Raw genomic sequence first — 23720 nt, forward strand, 5'->3', positions numbered from 1 at the left:
AACCAGTAAACCCAAAACAGGTGTCAGCAACACATTCAATATAATCACACTGATTGGAGTCAAGGTTGGCTCACTCCTGGCTCCAATTAGCTATGGGAGAAGTCATTAAGCTAGGGCCTCACATACTTTTTCCTCCCTGCACTGTGAATGTTTACATGTTATGTGCAATTAAACCATGGCAACATCTAATGTTTGTGTAGTATTATGTTCAGCAGACTGTGTTCTTCTATTGTTGTGACTTAGATGACGTTCAGAGCACATTTTATGCCCAATTCATGCAAAACTCCACGGAATCCCAAGGGGTTCACATACTTTTTCTTGCAACTGTATATAGGATTAGGAACTAGGAAGCATTGAAGATCGAGTTTATGGTCACTGTGGTGCTTAAGACTAGGCACCTGGGGTGGACCCTTGGAGGAGCTGAAAATCTGGTTCATGGCTAATGTGGTGTTTAGGATTAGGCACTTAGGGTGGGCACTATATTTACAGTGAAACCAGAGGTGGGCACTTGGAGGCATCAAAGATCTGAATTATGGTTACTGTGGTGCTTAGGATTAGGTATTTGGAGGCACTGAAGATCTAATTCAGCATCACTGTGTTGCTTAGGATTAGGCACTTTGGGTGGACACTTAAAGGCACTGAAGATCTGGTTTGTGGTCGCTGTGGTGTTGGCACTTGGGGTTGGCACTTTGAGGCACAATAAACCTAATTCATGGTCACTGTTATATTTAGGATTAGGAACTAGGAAGCATTGAAGATCGAGTTTATGGTCACTGTGGTGCTTAAGACTTGGCACCTGGGGTGGACCCTTGGAGGAGCTGAAAATCTGGTTCATGGCTAATGTGGTGTTTAGGATTAGGCACTTAGGGTGGGCACTATATTTACAGTAAAACCAGTGGCTGATTTTAAAAAAATTGCCCTTTGGTGAATTTTTATTGCAGAGCAGACTCAGTGAACCCGTTATGCAGTAAAAACTACTTTACTTCCTGCCAGCAATGTTCTGCCACATGTGCGCAATTTGCACAATTTTGGCAGGCTTTGGGTTTTTTTTGTTGCCCTTTGAAATGTGTTGACTGTTTTTTATGGTCAAATTGTTAACATCTGAGTCAGTTATCCAGCTTGTCAGTTATGACGGCAAGTATTTCTTATGGGTGGAGTTCACAAAGCCTATCCAGGGAGTCTGGGTTTCTCTGAATTTACCATCGGTGGGAATGGTGGCCTTAAGGCTTTCTATGATATGCTGCGTTTGTATTTTTAACACTACATTTGAGCAGACTGATGCTTTTCTCTAAATAAAAACAATGACAGCAGCCTTAATGTTCCATCATTCCCCCAAACTTTGTACGCAGGCCTCCGAATCTCCTCTGAGACTTCTCTACAGTGCATAGAGACATGTAATGGCCTCTCCAACCCTCCCCCACAGGCACAGATCAGCTGCAATTTCAAGCTCCGTTGGTTTCTGCCTGCGTCTACTGTATGCTGCCACACTGGCAGGACACATCTTAGGAGAAGGGAAAATAAGCCGAGCCTAGTAATGTGAATGAAATCAAGGCCCTGAAATCACACGCACGCACATTTAGGAGAACACTTCCTTTTTTTCACCTGCTGACACCAATGCACTTTAACAATCTCTCTGCTGGGTGGTTTTTGTTGTTTTTTTTTTTTATTTTTTACTCAGTCCTTCGTAAAATGGTTACTTAAATATTTTTGTTCCCCTGAAGCGAGATCTTGAAGAAATGTAGACCATTTTCATGAAATTAACCTGTTGACGCTGGCCGTGCGCATATATGCGGGTGGGCCTTAATGCCAAGAGGCCGTATATATATGCGTGCCTAAAGAAAAACAGAACTGTGCTGAGCATGCATGCTGTGCAAATTCCCAGCGCCGAATGTAAAGCTCCCGATCTCTACTTCCAATCGGGAGCTTTCCGATCATGTGACTGCTGTGACAGCCAGTCATGGCGGTCACATGATCAGAAACCTCACCCTGCATCCTGGCATCTTAAACCCCTTAAAAGGGTCAGGAGGCACCGGTTCTAAGGGGTTAAAGAGGTTCCAAGGGGTCAAAGAAGTTGTACCTGCCTCAGTCTATGGCACTTAGTGCTGATCCTGTCTGCTCTCTGCATGAGACACTTCGAACAGTCTTGGTCAGGGTTCCTCAACCAAGGTTCCATGGAACTCTAGGGTTCTTCCAGAGGTTGCTAAGGGTTTCTTGGGGAGATGCTGGTTCTAAGGGGTTAAAGAGGTTCCTAGGGGTTAAAGAAGTTGTACGTGCCTCAGTCTATGGCACTTAGTGCCGATCCTGTCTGCTCTCTGCATGAGACACTTCAAACAGTCTAGGTCAGGGTTCCTCAACCAGGGTTCCATGGAACTCTAGGGTTCTTCCAGAGGTTGCTAGGGGTTATTTGAGGAGATGCCAGTTCTAAGGGGTTAAAGAGGTTCCAAGGGGTTAAAGAAGTTGTACCTGCCTCAGTCTATGGCACTTAGTGCCGATCCTGTCTGCTCTCTGCATGAGTCATTTTGAACAGTCTAGGTCAGGGTTTCTCAACCAGGGTTCCATGGAACTCTAGGGTTATTCCAGAGGTTGCTAAGGGTTCCTTGAGGAGATGCTGGTTCTAAGGGGTTAAAGAGGTTCCAAGGGGTTAAAGAAGTTGTATTTGCCTCAGTCTATGGCACTAAGCACTTTCTGCTTCTGATATAAGTTCCCGCTGACACCATTGATCTTTATAGCCATTTGTAAGGGGGGAATTCTTCCCCACAATGACCACAAGCGTAAGGAGCATTCTTCCCACTGACCATCAGACTTACGTATAATGAGTTGTAGATATAGTCATTTTTAGCAGGGGTTCCCTCAGACTGAAAAGTTATTTCAAGGGTTCCTCTGTGTTGCAAAGGTTGAGAAAGGCAGGTCGATACCAGGCAATCCCCAAACCCCCCTCTAGCCCACAGTATGTAGGCAGGTGCAGTTAGCCTTTTTGTCTGTAGGTAACCTAGTGCCACGCTTGCATGGGTGGGGGAGAGCCTCATAAGGGAACTGATCCCTTAGTGATTCAGTCCAGTTCCTCGAGGGGGAAAGTGTCATGATGGTACACAGAACTCTAGAGAGACTTTGATGGCCATCTTGGGTGAGGGAACCTTTTAAATAAGGGGACCCACGTCATTTTGCTGTGCTTCTGGCGAGTGAGTGGGACACACTTGTGTAGGACAGGTTCCAGACGGGGAGGGATAGCTCAGGGAAGGCTCTTCATACACTCCGGGAATAGGTGCGGAGGTGAAGCTGGCATAGGCAGCAGGAACGTCCTTTGTTTTTTCCAATAGGGGACAATACCCCTGGTAACAGAAGCCATCCTCTGGTAACTCATTCTGTCCAATACGAAGACTTTATATTCTCCAGACTGCTGTATATTAATGCTCAAGATCTGCTTATTTGTTGCTTTAAACATACTGCTCAAGGTTTAGGTTCCTAGACCAGTGGTCTCCAAAATGTGGCCCGGGGCCGGACGCAGCCCTTTGCTAGCCTTCATCTGGCCCTTGGGGTGCTATTCCTCCCACTGATATGAGGCACCAGGGCATTTTTTTTCAGGGAATAGGTGCAGGTACCCCCTACCCCCCACCACCACCTCCTTCTGATTCACTCCTCGACTCCACCGCCTACCCACCTCTGAGCTTTGTTCCTTGGTCCAACCCCCTACCCAACTACCAATAGCACCCCTTTTAGAGAATTCAGACCAGGTATCACTTCTGCTGCTATTTGTGATTTGTAAGAATTGTTAACAAAAAAAGCAGTAAAATAGATCCTCTTCTGGCAGCAACAATAGATCCTCCAAACAATAGACTCCCCCCAGCAGCAATTGACAAACCTAGCAACAATAGACCTCCAGGAAACAATAGGCCCTCCCAGCAACAATAGATCACCCTGGCAACAATAGACCCCCTGCAACAAAATACCACCCCAGCAACAATAGACCTCCAGGAAACAATAGGCCCTCCCAGCAACAATAGACCCCCCTGGCAAGAATAGACCCTCAGCAATATAATACTACCCCAGCAACAATAGATCTTCTAGCAGCCAGCAACAATAGGTCACCCCCTCAACAGTAGATCCCCCCCAGCAACAATTGACCCCACCCCCAGCAACATAACATTCCCCAGCAACAGTAGATCCCCCAGCAAATAGCATCATTAGACCCTCCAGCACACCTTGCTATTACATACCTCCAATACTAAAAATGGGTACTATTCCTCCCATTGACACCAAAGATGGGGTACTATTCCACCGACTGACACTAAAGATAGGGCACTATTCCTCCCACTGACACCGATGATGGAAAACTATTCATCCCACTGACACCGATGACGGAGAACTATTCATCCCACTGACACCAATGAGGGGCACTATTCCTCCCACTGACACCAATGATGGGGCACTATTCCTCCCACTGACACCAATGATGGGGCACTATTCCTCCCACTGACACCAATGATGGGGCACTATTCCTCCCAATGACACCAATGATGGGGCACTATTCCTCCCACTGATACCAATGATGGGGCACTATTCCTCCCACTGACACCAATGATGGGGCACTATTCCTCCAGTGATACCAATGATGGGGCACTATTCCTCCAGTGATACCAATGATGGGGCACTATTCCTCCAGTGATACCAATGATGTGGCACTATTCCTCCCACTGATACCAATGATGGGGCACTATTCCTCCCACTGATACCAATGATGGGGCACTATTCCTCCCACTGACACCAATGATGGGGCACTATTCCTCCCACTGACACCAATGATGGGGCACTATTCCTCCCACTGATACCAATGATGGGGCACTATTCCCCCCAATGACACCAATGATGAGGCATTATTCCTTCCACTGACACCAATGATGGGACACTATTCCTCCCAATGATGGGGCACTATTCCTCCCAATGACACCAATGATTGGGCACTGTTCTTCCCAATGATACCAATGATGGGGCACTATTCCTCCAGTGATACCAATGATGGGGCACTATTCCTCCCACTGACACCAATGATGGGGCACTATTCCTCCCACTGACACCAATGATGGGGCACTATTCCTCCCACTGACACCAATGATGGGGCACTATTCCTCCCACTGACACCAATGATGGGGCACTATTCCTCCCACTGACACCAATGATGGGGCACTATTCCTCCCACTGACACCAATGATGGGGCACTATTCCTCCCACTGACACCAATGATGGGGCACTATTCCTCCCACTGACACCAATGATGGGGCACTATTCCTCCCACTGACACCAATGATGGGGCACTGTTCTTCCCAATGATACCAATGATGGGGCACTATTCCTCCCACTGATACCAATGATGGGGCACTATTCCTCCCACTGATACCAATGATGGGGCACTATTCCTCCCACTGATACCAATGATGGGGCACTATTCCTCCCACTGATACCAATGATGGGGCACTATTCCTCCCACTGATACCAATGATGGGGCACTATTCCTCCCACTGACACCAATGATGGGGCACTATTCCTCCCACTGACACCAATGATGGGGCACTATTCCTCCCACTGACACCAATGATGGGGCACTATTCCTCCCACTGACACCAATGATGGGGCACTATTCCTCCCAATGATACCAATGATGGGGCACTATTCCTCCCAATGATACCAATGATGGGACACTATTCCTCCCAATGATACCAATGATGGGACACTATTCCTCCCAATGATACCAATGATGGGACACTATTCCTCCCACTGACACCAATGATGAGGCATTATTCCTCCCACTGATACCAATGATGGGGCACTATTCCTCCCACTGATACCAATGATGGGGCACTATTCCTCCCACTGACACCAATGATGGGGCACTATTCCTCCCACTGACACCAATGATGGGACACTATTCCTCCCACTGACACCAATGATGAGGCATTATTCCTCCCACTGATACCAATGATGGGGCACTATTCCTCCCACTGACACCAATGATGGGGCACTATTCCTCCCACTGATACCAATGATGGGGCACTATTCCTCCCACTGATACCAATGATGGGGCACTATTCCCCCCAATGACACCAATGATGAGGCATTATTCCTTCCACTGACACCAATGATGGGACACTATTCCTCCCAATGATGGGGCACTATTCCTCCCACTGACACCAATGATAGGGCACTATTCCTCCCAATGACACCAATGATTGGGCACTATTCCTCCCAATGACACCAATGATGGGGCACTATTCCTCCAGTGATACCAATGATGGGGCACTATTCCTCCCACTGATACCAATGATGGGGCACTATTCCTCCCACTGACACCAATGATGGGGCACTATTCCTCCCACTGACACCAATGATGGGGCACTATTCCTCCCACTGACACCAATGATGGGGCACTATTCCTCCCACTGACACCAATGATGGGGCACTATTCCTCCCACTGACACTAATGATGGGGCACTGTTCCTCCCAATGACACCAATGATTGGGCACTGTTCTTCCCAATGATACCAATGATGGGGCACTATTCCTCCCACTGATACCAATGATGGGGCACTATTCCTCCCACTGACACCAATGATGGGGCACTATTCCTCCCACTGACACCAATGATGGGGCACTATTCCTCCCACTGATACCAATGATGGGGCACTATTCCTTCCACTGATACCAATGACGGGGCACTATTCCTCCCACTGATACCAATGATGGGGCACTATTCCCCCCACTGACACCAATGATGGGGCACTATTCCTCCCACTGACACCAATGATGGGGCACTATTCCTCCCACTGACACCAATGATGGGGCACTATTCCTCCCACTGACACCAATGATGGGGCACTATTCCTCCCAATGATACCAATGATGGGACACTATTCCTCCCAATGATACCAATGATGGGACACTATTCCTCCCACTGACACCAATGATGAGGCATTATTCCTCCCACTGATACCAATGATGGGGCACTATTCCTCCCACTGATACCAATGATGGGGCACTATTCCCCCCAATGACACCAATGATGAGGCATTATTCCTTCCACTGACACCAATGATGGGACACTATTCCTCCCAATGATGGGGCACTATTCCTCCCACTGACACCAATGATAGGGCACTATTCCTCCCACTGACAACAATGATGGGGTACTATTCCTCCCAATGACACCAATGATTGGGCACTGTTCTTCCCAATGATACCAATGATGGGGCACTATTCCTCCCACTGATACCAATGATGGGGCACTATTCCTCCAGTGATACCAATGATGGGGCACTATTCCTCCCACTGATACCAATGATGGGGCACTATTCCTCCCACTGACACCAATGATGGGGCACTATTCCTCCCACTGACACCAATGATGGGGCACTATTCCTCCCACTGACACCAATGATGGGGCACTATTCCTCCCACTGACACCAATGATGGGGCACTGTTCCTCCCACTGACACCAATGATGGGGCACTGTTCCTCCCACTGACACCAATGATGGGGCACTATTCCTCCCACTGACACCAATGATGGGGCACTGTTCCTCCCAATGACACCAATGATTGGGCACTATTCCTCCCACTGATACCAATGATGGGGCACTATTCCTCCCACTGATACCAATGATGGGGCACTATTCCTCCCACTGACACCAATGATGGGGCACTATTCCTTCCACTGATACCAATGATGGGGCACTATTCCTTCCACTGACACCAATGATGGGGCACTATTCCTCCCACTGACACCAATGATGGGGCACTATTCCTTCCACTGATACCAATGATGGGGCACTATTCCTCCCACTGACACCAATGATGGGGCACTATTCCTCCCACTGACACCAATGATGGGGCACTATTCCTTCCACTGATACCAATGATGGGGCACTATTCCTCCCAATGATACCAATGATGGGGCACTATTCCTCCCAATGATACCAATGATGGGGCACTATTCCTCCCAATGATACCAATGATGCACTGTTCCTCCCCAAGGGCAAACGTGGGGATTTTTACTCCCACTGATGCCAGGAACATTTGCCACAGTCCGATCCCCATAAAGTTTGAAATACATGAAAACTGGCCCTATATTTAGAGTCTGGCGACCCCTTTTCATTGGGTTTGATTTGCTAAAGGTAAATAGGCTGTTCACTTTGCAAGGGAATTTTCCTTTGAATGAGTTGAAGCTCCACAGACTTCCATCATCCAATCACGTCGAAGCAAAATTATATTTTTGGTTATTCATTGAAAGGTGAATTTTAAACTAAGGGAAGATTCCCTTGCAAATAGAAATTTCCCTTGCAGAGTGGCGCATGTTTCCCTTTAGTAAGGCTAGGTTCACACCTCTTGCCTTTTTGATGCGTTGTTTTTTTTTTATTTTCTTGGTGCTAGGCAGATTAAAACACAACAAAAACGCACGACATGCTTTTCTGCATTTCCACTGAGGTCTATAGAACCCCAAACGCAACGTTTTGCAATTTAAAAAGTCCCTAACCCTTTCCAAAAACCGCACCGGGCGAAAACACGCAGATGTGAACGTGTCCCATAGGAACTCATGTTAAATGGACTGCAAAACGCTGCGGAAAACGCATAGGTGTGACCCTGGGGTAAATCCACCCCAAGGGCTCAAACAGACTATATATCCTGGAATTTGCCTCTGCTGCCCCTACAGCCACCTTCGCTCTTGCTGCGTTGTTCAAGCAAAGTGGTGGTTGTTAGGCAAACGAGCCCCTGCAACTGCTTTTTTTTTTTTTTTTTTTTTTAATAAAGGAGGTACTGATTTCTATTTACAGTTTTTGCCAATCACATGCAAACAAAGGATGTAGAAAAGCTTACGGGGTCTCTCACGGATGGTTGCTAGGGTCAGTTGCTAGGTACTTATTTCTGCATCCTTACTCTGCCACAACCTGAATGGTTGTTCTATAATCAAAATGAAAAGCATCTGAGAGAACAAAACAAACAAAACAAAAAAAAAAAAAAAACAACAACAGATTGCTAGGTTTGAACACAGAAACCATTTTTCTGGGAATGATTTGTGATAAAACTTGTGCAAAGAAAGAGACGGGCAAATGGGAAGCTACTCAAAGGGACCAAAAAGATACAATGCTATATTTAGCCACTAAAAGATGAAGTTTGACTGATAGTAATGGGGATCCGACTCTCAAAGGATCTGTAAGGCATTAGTCTCAATTCTCAAAGCTAACACACCGGGATAAAGAGATAAATACAGTATATATATATATATATATACAGTGGGGATCGAAAGTTTGGGCACCCCAGCTAAAAATGTGTATTAATGTGCATAAAGAAGCCAAGGAAAGATGGAAAAATCTCCAAAAGGCATCAAATTACAGATTAGACATTCTTATAATATGTCAACAAAAGTTAGATTTTATCTCCATCATTTACACTTTCAAAATAACAGAAAACAAAAAAATGGCGTCTGCAAAAGTTTGGGCCCCCTGCAGAATTTATAGCATGCACTGCCCCCTTTGCCAAGCTGAGACCTGCCAGTGTCATGGATTGTTCTCAATCATCGTCTGGGAAGACCAGGTGATGTCAATCTCAAAGGTTTTAAATGCCCAGACTCATCTGACCTTGCCCCAACAATCAGCACCATGGGTTCTTCTAAGCAGTTGTCTAGAAAACTGAAACTGAAAATAGTTGACACTCACAAAGCTGGAGAAGGCTATAAGAAGATAGCAAAGCGTTTTCAGATGTCAATATCCTCTGTTCAGAATGTAATTAAGAAATGGCAGTCATCAGGAACAGTGGAAGTTAAAGCAAGATCTGGAAGACCAAGAAAAATATCAGACAGAACAGCTCGCAGGATTGTGAGAAAAACAATTCAAAACCCACGTTCGACTGCACGATCCCTCCAGAAAGATCTGGCAGACACTGGAGTTGTGGTACACTATTCCACTATAAAGAGATACTTGTACAAATATGGTCTTCATGGAAGAGTCATCAGAAGAAAACCTCTTCTACGTCCTCACCACAAAAATCATCGTTTGAACTTTGCAAATGAACATATAGACAAGCCTGATGCATTTTGGAAACAAGTTCTGTGGACCGATGAGGTTAAAATTGAACTTTTTGGCCGGAATGAGCAAAGGTACGTTTGGAGAAGAAGGGGCACAGAATTGAATGAAAAGAACCTCTGTCCAACTGTTAAGCATGGGGTTGGATCAATCATACTTTGGGGTTGTGTTGCAGCCAGTGGCACAGGGAACATCTCACGAGTAGAAGGAAAAATGGATTCAATAAAATTTCAGCAAATTTTGGATGGTAACTTGATGCCATCTGTGAAAAAGCTGAAGTTAAAGAGAGGATGGCTTCTACAAATGGATAATGATTCTAAACACACCTCAAAATCCATGGGGGATTACATCAAGAGGCGTAAACTGAAGGTTTTGCCATGGCCTTCACAATCTCCTGACCTCAACATAATTGAAAATCTATGGATAGACCTTAAAAGAGCCGTGCGTGACAGACAGCCCAGAAATCTCAAAGAACTGGAAGACTTTTGTAAGGAAGAATGGGCAAAGATACCTCAAACAAGAATTGAAAGACTCTTGGCTAGCTACAAAAAGCGTTTACAAGCTGTGATACTTGCCAAAGGGGGCAGTACAAGATATTAACTCTGCAGGGGGCCCAAACTTTTGCAGACGCCATTTTTTTGTTTTCTGTTATTTTGAAAGTGTAAATGATGGAAATAAAATCGAACTTTTGCTGACATATTATAAGAATGTCTAATCTGTAATTTGATGCCTTTTGGAGATTTTTCCATCTTTCCTCGGCTTCTTTATGCACATTAATACAAATTTTTAGCTGGGGTGCCCAAACTTTCCATCCCCACTGTATATATATAATTTTAAGTGACAGTTATTTTCATCTCCATTCGGCTTTGAAAATAGCAGTCACATGTCAACAATGAAGATGCTTATCCTCGTGTGAAAGCTTAGGGAATTGAGCCTGGTCTCTGCGACTATAGGTTATGCAGTAAATGGTGACATGAAAAAAAACAATGGATTTCTACCAATGGACTGTGATGTGTTGAGGCAACCTGAGCATCTGTCCAACTAGTATGGTAGATGAAAGTACACTATATTGCCAAAAGTATTGGCCCCGCCCTCCAAATCCTTGGATTGAGGTGTTCCAATCTCCTCCATGGAGCTTCATGGAATGGGTTTCCATGGCCGGGCAGCTGCATCCAAGCCTTACATCACCAAGTGCAATGCAAAGCGTCGGATGCCGTGGTGTAAAGCACGCCACCACTGGACTCTAGAGCAGCGGAGATGTGTTCTCTGGAGTGACCAATTACGCTTCTCTGTCTGGCAATCTGATGGACGTGTCTGGGTTTGGCGCTTGCCAGGAGAACGGTACTTGCCTGACTGCATTGTGCCAAGTGCAAAGTTTGGTGGAGGGGGGATTCTGGTGTGGGGTTGTGTTTCAGGGGTTGGGCTTGGCCTCCTATTTCCAGTGAAGGGAACTCTTAAGGCGACATTTTGGACAATTTCATGCTCCCAACTTTGTGGGAACAGTTTGGGGATGGCCCCTTCCTGTTCCAACATGACTGCCCACCAGTGCACAAAGCAAGGTCCATAAAGACATGGAGGAGCCAGTTTGGGGTGGAGGAACTTGACTGTCCTGCACAGAGTCCTGACCTCAACCCCATAGAACACCTTTGGGATGAATTAGAGTGGAGACTGCGAGCCAGGCCTCCTCCCCCGACATCAGTGCCTGACCTGACAAATGTGCTTATGGAAGAATGGTCCAACCTTCCCATAGACACCCTCCTAAACCTTGTGGACGGCCTTCCCAGAAGAGGTGAAGCTGTTATCGCTGCAAAGGGTGGGGCCAACTCAATATTGAACCCTACGGACTAAGACTGGGAGGCCATTAAAGGTCATGTGCGTGGAAAGGGCGGGGCCAACTCAATATTGAACCCTACGGACTAAGACTGGGAGGCCATTAAAGGTCATGTGCGTGGAAAGGGCGGGGCCAACTCAATATTGAACCCTACGGACTAAGACTGGGAGGCCATTAAAGGTCATGTGCGTGGAAAGGGCGGTGGCACAATACTTTTGGCAGTATGGTGTACATGTAAACCCTAACAATGAACTTTTCTTACTTGCCCCCTTTTTATCTGTGTGATCTTAGGGAATCATTAGCTGAGTGGTAGCAGCAATTTTAGTGAGATCCTGCCATCATTTATGGCTTGTAGGCCCACTTTAACCCTTTGGCACCGGTGCCTCCCAGCCCCTTAATGGGTTTGTGATGCTGGGAGGCGGGGTGGGGTTTAGCGTCATGTGACCACTGTGAATGGCTGTCATGGCGGTCACGATTGGAAATCTCCCAACCGCAAATAGTGATCAGGACCTTTCCGTGAGGCGTCGGTAAATGTGCCAGGAGCACACAGGGCGAATGCCCTCGGCCCAAGTTTTGTTTAGATTGGGTACGCAAATATGAGGCCCCTCGGTGCCAAGGCCCAGCCTCCAAGAGGCTGCATATTTGCATACGCTCATTGCCAACAAGTTAATTAAACAGAAAAGTAAAAGTTCAAGAGAATATTTACCCATGCAGGGGTTTCCACCATCAAAGTGAGTAATAATAAAATAATGCCCAGCCCCCTGGCTCCCTCTTCAATAGAGCTGCTGCTCTTTTCCCTGGTCCCTAGACCACCTCACACAGCTCTCCTGCCTCTCTCAGCCTTTTAGCTGCAGCACAGGCCCATTACCCGGCCCAGATCTCCTGGCACCAGGGCCGAGACAAGGGGTGGGCAGGAGGGGGGCTGCCCTGGGCACTGTAGGGTGGGGAGAGACACCATGAGGAGAAGTGGGGGAGGAGATTAGTGTTGGAAGGGGAATTTTAAAAATTGTTCTAGGATGGGTAGTTTGGGGAGTGGCGATTTGTGTTGGGAGGGGGGTTGGGAAAAAGATTTGCGCTAGGAGGGGGGATTTAGGGGAGTTTGTTTTAGATTTGGGGGGGAGGAGATTTGTCCTAGGAGGGGAATTTCTTTTTGTTGTGGGGGGAATTGTGCTGGTAGGAATGATTTGGGAGTATATGTGGTGGAAGGAGAAATTAGTTTGGGGGGGGGGATTTGTGCTAGGAGGGGGGATTTGGAGTGGGATTTGTATTTACAGGAGAAATTTGAGGGCAAGAAAATTTGTGCTAGGAGGAGGATTTTTTTTTTCTGGGTGGCGGGGGATTTGAGATGGGGACAAATGGGGAGAGAGAGGATTTGAGCTGGGGGGATGGGGGGCAAAGATTCGTGGTGGGAGCGGGGATTTCAGCAGGGGATGGATTTGTACTGGGGGGAGGGGGAATATATGCTTTGGGGGCAAGCATGCAGATTAGTGCTCAATTATTTTTTTTTTGGGGGGGGGGGATTTTAGCTGACATATAATACTTATACATCTTGAGGGGGGCAATTTGGCATGTTCTCCCTGAGCTCTAGATGACCTTATCTCGACACTGGCTCTCTCACTCCTTTGAGACCTCCCCATCCCCAGCAGATTCCCTGGACTTCCCTAGTTGCCCTAGGTCTCCCAGGCTCCTGGACTCACTTGGCTGCCTTGACCCTGTGGGTAAGAGATCTCTCCTCCAGCATTGAGTGCTGTCTCTTGAGTAGAGCACCTCTCCTAATGGAAGCCCCCTGATGAGAGACAAACGGGTCTCCTGGGTGGAGAACACACGGGTCTCCTGGGTGGAGAACACACGGGTCTCCTGGGTGGAGAACACACGGGTCTCCTGGGTGGAGAACACACGGGTCTCCTGGGTGGAGAACACACGGGTCTCCTGGGTGGAGAACACACGGGTCTCCTGGGTGGAGAACACACGGGTCTCCTGGGTGGAGAACACACGGGTCTCCTGGGTGGAGAACACACGGGTCTCCTGGGTGGAGAACACACGGGTCACCTGGGTGGAGAACACACGGGTCACCTGGGTGGAGAACACACGGGTCACCTGGGTGGAGAACACACGGGTCACCTGGGTGGAGAACACACGGGTCACCTGGGTGGAGAACACACTGGTCACCTGGGTGGAGAACACACTGGTCACCTGGGTGGAGAACACACTGGTCACCTGGGTGGAGAACACACTGGTCACCTGGGTGGAGAACACACTGGTCTCCTGGGTGGAGAACACACTGGTCTTCTGGGTGGAGAACACACTGGTCTTCTGAAGAGAGCCTTGAGTTGAGCCCAGGTTCTTCCTCATAATGGCTGTGTGCACCTGGACACATACCCTGCGGGTCTTCAGCAAGACCTGGACCTTGGGTTGGAGATTCCTTTCCTCCAAAAGCACTTTGAAATCTCCAAACTCCAGAGCCCAATCCAGGAAATACCAAACCCCCCATCGTTGCATCTTCACCCTCACCTTGCATTTGTGCAAAACTTGTGTCCTTTCTACAACCATTTTCACAGTGGCCGGGCCTGTCACATCCATTAACGAGGAACCTCACCCTAGCTACAGTATATTCTCCTCCAAGTGCTCCTCACCTGCGCCACCATCTGCAAATGTCTAGCGTGTGCACAGATGTTCTGCAGGTTTCTGCTAAGCATTTGGAACCTGGCAGAAACCTGTAGAGTATCTGCACACATGGGGGATTCCTGCACATGCACTCACATGCCGCTGGTTTCTGGTACCAGGGACCTTGTAGAGACCCATGGTACGTGTACGCATGCTCAGAAATCCACATGCATGTGCAGACATGCTTTGAGACTCTGAGAGAAGGAGAAGAAGCACCTCTAAGTGCAGTATATCACTTTATTCAGGTTTAAAGGTAGAAACTGATCTAATTGATGCATCATGTGTAATAATATATATATATATATATATATATATATATATATATATATATATACACACACACACACATATATATATATATATATATATATATATATATATATATATATATATATATATATATATATATATATATATATATATATACATACATATACACATACACATACACACACACACACACACTGTATATTGGATACTTGGTTACTATTGAGAGTTGGGTTTTTTCCCTGTTTCTTCTGTCATTGCTTCTTATTGGTATTACACATTCCCACTGGCGCTAGCATTCTCTAACACTTGGGGAATATGGTTTTATGGTTTACCTCAGGGGTCTCCAAACCTTTTAAACCAAGGGCCAGTTTACGGTCCGTAAACTTTGGAGGGGCCGCACTGTGACCATCGGGAGTAGAAAATGTCTCAGCATCAGTTGGAGTAAACAATTCCCCATCCTTGGTGTCATTGGGAGGAATTGTGCACCATCATTGGTGTAATTGGGCCCCATTGTTGGTGTCCTTGGAAGGAATAGTGCCCCATCATTTGTAGGAATAGTGTCCTATCATTGGTGTCATTGGGAGGAATAGTGCTCCATCATTGGTGTCAGTGGGAGGAATAGTGCCCCATCATTGGTGTCAGTGGGAGGAATAGTGTCTCATCATTGGTGTCATTGGGAGGAATAGTGCTCCATCATTGGTATCAGTGGGAGGAATAGTGCCCCATCATTGGTGTCAGTGGGAGGAATAGTGCCCCATCATTGGTGTCAGTGGGGGGAATAGTGCCCCATCATTGGTATCAGTGGGAGGAATAGTGCCCCATCATTGGTAGGAATAGTGTCCTAGCATTGGAGTCATTGGGAGGAATAGTGCCCCATTGTTGATGTAATTGGGAGGAATAGTGTCTATTCATTGGTGTCATTGGCAGGAATAGTGCCCCATTGTTGATGTAATTGGGAGGAATAGTGCTCCATCACTGGCTTCATGGGGAGGAATTGTGCCCCATCATTGGTGTCATTGGGCCCATTGTTGGTGTCATTGGGAGGAACTGTGCCTCATCACTGGTATCATTGGGAAGAATTGTGCCCCATCATGAGTAGGAATTGTGCCCCATCATTAGTGCAATTTGGCCCCTTTGTTGGTGTCACTGGGAGAAATTGTGCCCCATCATTGGTGTAATTGGGCCTCATTGTTGGTGTCATTGGTAGGAATAGTGTCCCATCATTGGTGTCAGTGGGAGGAATTGCGCCCCATAATTGGTGTAATTGGGAAGAACTGTGCCCCATCACTGGCTTCATTGGGAGGAATTGTGCACCATTATTGGTGTAATTGGGCCCCGTTGTTGGTGTCATTCGAAGGAATAGTGTCCCATCATTGGTGTCATTGGGAGGAATAGTGCCCCATTATTGGTATCAGTGGGAGGAATAGTGTCCCATCATTGGTGTAATTGGGAAGAACTGTGCCCCATCACTCTTTGCATTGGGAGGAATTGTGCCCCATCATTGGTGTCATTGGGCCCCATTGTTGGTGTCATTGGGAGGAACGGTGCCCCCTTGTTGGTGTCACTGGGAAGAATTGTGCCTCATCATTGGGAGGAATTGTGCCCCATCATTAGTGCCATTGGGCCCCATTATCGGTGTGATTGGCAGAACTGTGCCCCATCATTGGTATCATTAGCAGGAACTGTGTCCCATCATTGGTCTCATTAGCAGGAACTGTGCCCCATTGCTGGTGTCATTACCAGGAACTATGCCCCATTGTTGGTGTCAGTGAATGAAATAATGCCCCATTGTTGGTGTCATTGGGAGGAACTATGCCCCATTGTTGGTGTCAGTGAATGAAATAATGCCCCAAGTGCTGGATAAAAGCAAGCAAAGGGCGGCAGTTTGGAGACCTCTGGTTTATCTGATCTCATCCTCCTAATGTTTCCCAATGTCCTGTGGTTTGTGAGACGTTTCCATCAGGCCACACTTCTCCGTCTTCTTCCCTTGGAGGAGAGCTCTCAGCCTAATGGCTTGTGAACGGCATGCTGTGTGATCCATGTATTACAAGAGCCACTTAATAATGTATCGATGTAGGAAGCGTGGTCCATCCTTGGAGGGAAGATTTATTCCGCTTCGTGGGTATGTTACATGAAGCTGACATTCAAAGACGCAACGCTTTGTGGTCTCCTTCGTTCAGCTGAACTCCAGGCAGATATTGGAGACAAATTACTTAAAGTGCTTGTAAACCTCAACAAAGCTCGTCCCTCTATAGCGGAGGCTGGCAACCCACCAATCACCATCTACATGTCGATGACGGCAGGTGACAGGTAGATCCGGTCCCCTCCTAGCTGACCCCCAGAACCTGGACAGGAGGAGGGGGGCAGGGCGGCATTTACTGGAGCCGATCCCCTGTATTTGGCTCATTCAGCAGCTGAAAGCTGGCCTCTCCTCCTCTCCCCGCCCACTGCTGCAGAATGACAATACAGGGGATCAGCTCCATTAAAATGCCGCCCCATCACCCCTCCTGACCAGGTTTACCCTCTTTCTGGGCCCCCTGGATCATCCACAGCGCTTCCAGCTTCCCATCCTCTCCCGCTGGCTGCTGTGGGGGATTCTTTCACGATGGATGGTGGAAGAAAAGAACTGGCCCCTTCCTTTCCTGAATGAACACAGTGAGTAATTGGTACCGATCACTCACTGTGTTCATTCCTAACTGAAGCATAGTAAACAGATGGACAATGATCCAAAAAACACTGCAAAAGCAACCCAGGAGCTTTTGAAGGAAAAGAAGTGGAATATTCTGCGATAGCCGAGTCAATCACCTGATCTCGACCCCATTGAGCATGCATTTCACTTGCTGAAGGCAAAACTAAAAGGCAGAAAGACCCACAAATAAAGAACAACTGAAGACAGCTGCAGTTAGAGCCTGGCAAAGCATCAGAAAGGAGGAAACCCAGTCTTTGGTCATGTCCATGGGTTCCAGACCTCAGGCAAAGCATCAGAAAGGAGGAAACCCAGTCTTTGGTCACGTCCATGGGTTCTAGACCTCAGGTAAAGCATCAGAAAGGAGGAAACCCAGTCTTTGCCTGAGGTCTGAAACCCATGGACGTGACCAAAGCATCAGAAAGGAGGAAACCCAGTCTTTGGTCATGTCCATGGGTTCCAGTCCTCAGGCAAAGCATCAGAAAGGAGGAAACCCAGTCTTTGGTCACATCCATGGGTTCCAGACCTCAGGAAAAGCATCAGAAAGGAGGAAACCCAGTCTTTGGTAATGTCCATGGGTTCCAGAGTTCAGTCAAAACATCAGAAAGGAAGAAACCCAGTCTTGGGTCACATCCATGGGTTCCAACCTTCAGGCAAAGCATCAGAAAGGAAGAAACCCAGTCTTTGGTCTTGTCCATGAGCTCCAGACCTCAGGCAAAGCATCAGAAAGGAGGAAACCCAGTCTTTGGTCACGTCCATGGGTTCCAGACTTCGGGCAAAGCATCAGAAAGGAGGAAACCCAGTCTTTGCTCATGTCCATGGGTTCCAGACTTCAGGCAGTCATTGCCAGTAAAGGATTCTCAACAAATTAGTACAAATCAACATTTTATTGATTATATTAATTTGTCCAATTACTTTTGGTCCCTTGAAAAGGGGGGGTGGCTACTCTAAAGAGCTGTAATTCCTAAACCCTTCCTCCAATTTGGATGCACATACCCTCAAATTACACCTGAGAGTGTACACGTTCAGCCCATATCCATTTTAGAACTATAGCGTGAATATGTTTTGGTCCATACCTTCAAAAATCTATATTGCCTTGTATCAACGGTTCAGGCTGGTGGTGTCATGGTGTGGTGGATCCATCCTACCTTGTATCAACAGTTTAGGCTGGTGGTGTCATGGTGTGGTGGATCCATCCTACCATGTATCAACGGTTCAAGCTGGTGGTGTCATGGTGTGGTGGATCCATCCTACCTTGTATCAACAGTTCAGGCTGGTGGTGTCATGGTGTGGGGGATCCATCCTGCCTTGTATCAATGGTTCAGGCTGGTGGTGTCATGGTGTGGTGGATCCATCCTACCTTGCAACAACGGTTCAGGCTGGTGGTGTCATGGTGTGGTGGATCCATCCTGCCTTGTATCAACGGTTCAGGCTGATGGTGTCATGGTGTGGGGGATCCATCCTACCTTGTATCAACGGTTCAGGCTGGTGGTGTCATGGTGTGGGGGATCCATCCTACCTTGTATCAACGGTTCAGGCTGGTGGTGTCTTGGTGTGGTGGATGCATCCTACCTTGTATCAACGGTTCAGGCTGGTGGTGTCATGGTGTGGTGTATCCATCCTGCCTTGTATCAACGGTTCAGGCTGGTGGTGTCATGGTGTGGTGTATCCATCCTGCCTTGTATCAACGGTTCAGGCTGGTGGTGTCATGGTGTGGGGGATCCATCCTACCTTGTATCAACGGTTCAGGCTGGTGGTGTCTTGGTGTGGTGGATGCATCCTACCTTGTATCAACGGTTCAGGCTGGTGGTGTCATGGTGTGGTGTATCCATCCTGCCTTGTATCAACGGTTCAGGCTGGTGGTGTCATGGTGTGGTGTATCCATCCTGCCTTGTATCAACGGTTCAGGCTGGTGGTGTCATGGTGTGGTGTATCCATCCTGCCTTGTATCAACGGTTCAGGCTGGTGGTGTCATGGTGTGGTGTATCCATCCTGCCTTGTATCAACGGTTCAGGCTGGTGGTGTCATGGTGTGGTGTATCCATCCTGCCTTGTATCAACGGTTCAGGCTGGTGGTGTCATGGTGCGGTGGATCCATCCTGCCTTGTATCAACGGTTCAGGCTGGTGGTGTCATGGAGTGGTGGATCCACCCTACCTTGTATCAACGGTTCAGGCTGGTGGTGTCATGGTGTGGTGGATCCACCCTACCTTGTATCCACGATTCAGGGTGGTGGTGTCATGGTGTGGGGGATCCATCCTGCCTTGTATCAACCAATCAGGCTGATGGTGTCATGGAGTGGTGGATCCACCCTACCTTGTATCAACGGTTCAGGCTGGTGGTGTCATGGTGTGGGGGATCCATCCTGCCTTGTATCAATGGTTCAGGCTGGTGGTGTCATGGTGTGGTGGATCCATCCTACCTTGTATCAACAGATCAGGCTGGTGGTGTCATGGAGTGGTGGATTCACCCTACCTTGTATCAACAGTTCAGGCTGGTGGTGTCATGGTGTGGTGGATCCATCCTACCTTGTATCAACAGATCAGGCTGGTGGTGTCATGGAGTGGTGGATCCACCCTGCCTTGCATCAACAGTTCAGGCTGGTGGTGGTGTCATGGTGTGGGGGATCCATCCTGCCTTGCATCAACAGTTCAGGCTGGTGGTGTCATGGTGTGGCGGATCCATCCTACCTTGTAACAACGATTCAGGCTGGTGGTGTCATGGTGCGGTGGATCCATCCTGCCTTGTATCAACGGTTCAGGCTGGTGGTGTCATGGTGTGGTGGATCCATCCTGCCTTGCATCAACGGTTCAGGTTGGTGGTGTCATGGTGTGGTGGATCCATCCTGCCTTGCATCAACGGTTCAGGTTGGTGGTGTCATGGTGTGGTGGATCCATCCTACCTTGTAACAACGATTCAGGCTGGTGGTGTCATGGTGCAGGGAAGATTTTCTTGGCACTAGCAAGGTAGACCTAATAAAGTGGCCGGTGAGTGTACACAGTATATATAAACATTAGAAATACCTTTTTATAAGTGATCACATTCCTTCTGTTCTCAGCTGCATTGACAGGTTGGGGAGGAGAAACTGTAGTGCACTGATATTCCCAGTGAATGGCTGAGTAGGCTGAATTCTGAGCACAGCTAGAAAACTGACCACGCTGCGCTGTCATGCCTAGTGTGGTCAGTTTTTGATAGGAACGCAGAGGGACTGGCAGGAACACCAAGTATTTCACACAAAGGAAGCAATACAAAGGAAAGCCCATGGTACGGCAGGCGCATATCAGGAATATGAAATGTTGGCTTTACATTTCTTGAATATCTCGCTCACAACCATTCAAAATAAAAAGATTATAATTTTTTTTTTTTAAATATGGTCGACATTTGCCAGTCGACTACAGGAATTATTATGATAGAACGACTTACTGTTTTTATTCTTCTTATGGGTAAGTGTTCATTGTCTGATTGGAGAGGAAAGTCCGATCTTGAAGATGCGAGATCCACCACAGCAACAAATAATTTTTTTGTTCAGCAACCTAAAAATTGAAGACACAAAAGGAGTTTATTTTGGCATTCAATCTTTCGGAGAAAAAAAGGGCACAGCAATCACCCAACAAGTACATTTATCAGTCATGTACGGGCCATACACGGGTCGGGTTTCAAACGAATTTTCGTGCGTTCTGTAATGCGATGGCGCCACCATTGATTTCGAAATTCAGCCAACCATGCCTTTAATTTCACATTTTGCTACAGAAAAAAATTTTCGTGGCCAAGAATTTCCTTTTCTCTCCAGGTCACAGCTCATTTATTTTTCAATTACATTTTTCGTACAATTCGCCCATCGTGGATTAGAAATTCGCCCATTTCCGATCACTCAAATGGTCGCTCAAAAATCGGCCGTTGCTGTGGCCTAGTAATGGTGCGAAATTCGAACGAAAATTCTTAGAAAAGATTTTCGAAAGAAAACAATTTTTTGAATTTGACCCGTGTATGGCCGACTTTGGACACATTAACCACCTCCCGCCCGCCATATAGTAATATGACAGACGCAAGGCGGTTCTCTCGTTCTGGGAGGATGTCATATGGCGTCCTCCCATTCTCACCGCGCATGCGCAGCTCGGGGAGCGCGCAGCGCGGCGATCGGCGGTGCGCTGTGTCCCTCGGATACAGTGGATCACCAATCACGGAAAGTGCCAAAGATGTCGGCTCGGTCATGTGATCAGCGGTGTCCAATCACAGCTGATCACATGTAAACAGGGAAATGCCAGTTATCGGGATTTCTCTGTTCTCGAGCTGTCACGTTGACAGGAGAGGAGAGCCGGTAATCAGCATTCCGCAGAGGGGACATCTACACTGATCATAAGGCCGCTGATGATCAGTGTGCCCTGATGATCAGTGTAGCCCCAGCAGTGCCACCTGTCAGTGTCCATCAGTGCTAGCTGTCAGTGCCCATCAGTGCCACATCAATGCTACATATCAGTGCCTAACAGTGCACATCAATGCCACATATCAGTGCCCATCTGAGCTGCCTTTCAGTGTCACCCATCAGTGCCAGTCAGTGCAGCCTAACAGTGCCATATATCAGTGCCATCTATCAGTGGTGCCTTTCAGTGCCCATCAGTGATGCCGGTCAATGTCCATCAGTGCCACCTACCAGTGCCTCCTCATCAGTGCCCATCAGTGTAGCCCATCAGTGTAGCCCATCAGTGTAGCCCATCGGTGCCCATCACTGCAGCCTCATTAGCGAACATCAGTGAAGGAGAAAAATCACTTATTTACAAAATTTTATAACAAAAACTAAGAAAAAAAGTTATTTTTTTGTTTTTTTTTCAAAATTTTCAGTGGTTTTTAGTTTAAGAAAAAATAAAAAACCCCAGAGGTGATTAAATACCACCAAAATAAAGCTCTGTCACAAAAAAATTATAAAAAAGTCATATGGGTACAGTGTTGCATGACCGCGCAATTGTCATTCAAAGTGAGACAGCGCTGAAAGCTGAAAATGGGCCTGGACAGGAAGGGGGTATAAGTGCCCTGTAGGTGAGGGGTTAGAGCAGGCCATACATGGGTCGAATTCTGAACGATTTTTCAATCGAAAACATCGTTCGTTCTGTAATTCGTTTGAAAATCGACCCATGCATGGCCGGCCTAATATTTTCTATTTTAATGAGCAGCACTTGTGTGAGATTGGCCGCGTTGCCAGCTAAAGTACACGGGTTGAATTCTGAAAGAATTTTCTTTCGAAAATCTTTTCTAAGAATTTTCATTCGAATTTTGCAGCATTATGCCCTGTACACACGATGAGATTATCGGCCGATCGGCCGTTTTTTTTCGCCTGCTAGTCTCACATCGAAAGTGAAGATATTAAAATACAAAAATTCTCCTATGAAAGAAAAGAATTTCGAAAGTGATGTCACGTATTGTATTTGTATTGTATTTTCGGACGACTACTGTACTGATTAAAGGAAAATTGTACGATCTGGTATCGTACGAGAAAAATTTTTGCGCTTGTCCCTTCGGATATTGTCATACGAATTGTCGTGATCGGCTCTCAAAAGCTGTGTACTAACGATCCGATTATCGGATGGAAGAATAATTATGTTTACTTCCGTAAACCAATCAGGTTCTAGCAAAAATCCATTTTTTTTCCCTCCCATTTTTCTCGCACATGATTGGGTATTCAAAATTAACACAGGTTCACCTTATTTGCAATCATTCATATCGCAAAGTGAGCCTCGGTGTGCATCGCATGTGAACCGCACCGCATTCCTGTTCGAATCACAAACGATTTCTGTGCGGTGAAATTTGACCCATACATTTTGTATGGCTCAAATCGCACCAAAATCGGGCAGGACCCTTTTTTTTTGTCCGCAGCAGAATTGGATGTGAACATCCGATTCTGCACATCGTACCGCATTTTGCGAACCGGTTTCGGGGTGTCGTATCTTAACGTACGCACCCGCAGCAGGGTTGCAATTGTGATGCGGTGCGGGAATCGCACAGAAACCGAATTTGCATCAGTGTGAACCGGGCCTTAAGATACATTTTGGAAAGTGACTGCTAACCAAACAGGCTCTACTCCTCTGTTCAAAAAAAAAAATAAAAAATTTTATATATATATATATATATATATATATACACAGTGGGGCAAAAAAGTATTTAGTTCCCACCAATTGTGCAAGTTCTTCCACTTAAAAAGATGAGAGAGACC

General features: G+C 47.0%; 1 protein-coding gene across 1 annotated transcript in view; it reads right to left on the reverse strand.

Moving 5' to 3' along the window:
• LOC149438241 (gamma-aminobutyric acid receptor subunit alpha-3-like) overlaps positions 1-23720 on the reverse strand; it is a 79999-nt gene that overhangs the window by 46213 nt on the left and 10066 nt on the right. The window contains exon 2 of the mRNA XM_089660096.1: positions 20939-21048. The gene's annotated coding sequence lies outside the window, so the exon portion shown is untranslated. The remainder of the gene's footprint in view (positions 1-20938; positions 21049-23720) is intronic.

Source organism: Staurois parvus, unplaced genomic scaffold (genome assembly GCF_062004578.1).
Source record: "Staurois parvus isolate SC_StPar_1 unplaced genomic scaffold, SC_StPar_1.0 ptg001201l, whole genome shotgun sequence".
NCBI lineage: Eukaryota > Metazoa > Chordata > Amphibia > Anura > Ranidae > Staurois > Staurois parvus.